The 303-nt window shown below is 37.0% G+C and overlaps 1 pseudogene; it reads right to left on the bottom strand.

The window, feature by feature from the left end:
* LOC125849980 (beta-D-glucosyl crocetin beta-1,6-glucosyltransferase-like) overlaps positions 1–286 on the bottom strand; it is a 566-nt pseudogene extending 280 nt beyond the window's left edge.
* Positions 287–303: the final 17 nt, after the last annotated feature.

Raw genomic sequence — 303 nt, 5'->3', positions numbered from 1 at the left:
TCCCATAAAGAAATTGGTGGTAGAAATAAGCAAGATTAGAAGTTGAAGAAACACAAAACATAATAGCTTGAATATTACATGATGAAGCCATAGTTGCTACCCATGGTTGGAACCCATCATATATAATCAGGTTAGGTTTTAGGGTTTCAATTATGCTTGGAAATTTGGAAGAAGCCATTTGGAAGGCATGAATAAGAGTGGAGTTAAGATGGGGAGGGAGGTCTTTAGTTGTATGGTAGTGAGGAGGTAACTCATGCAAATACGGCAAGTGAAACTCAACAAGTTGTATGGAGAGATTATTAT

This window comes from Solanum stenotomum, unplaced genomic scaffold, assembly GCF_019186545.1.
Source record: "Solanum stenotomum isolate F172 unplaced genomic scaffold, ASM1918654v1 scaffold12406, whole genome shotgun sequence".
In the NCBI taxonomy this organism is placed as follows: domain Eukaryota; kingdom Viridiplantae; phylum Streptophyta; class Magnoliopsida; order Solanales; family Solanaceae; genus Solanum; species Solanum stenotomum.
The sequence above is the reverse complement of the archived record's forward strand: the minus strand, read 5'-3'. Positions and strand labels throughout refer to the sequence as shown.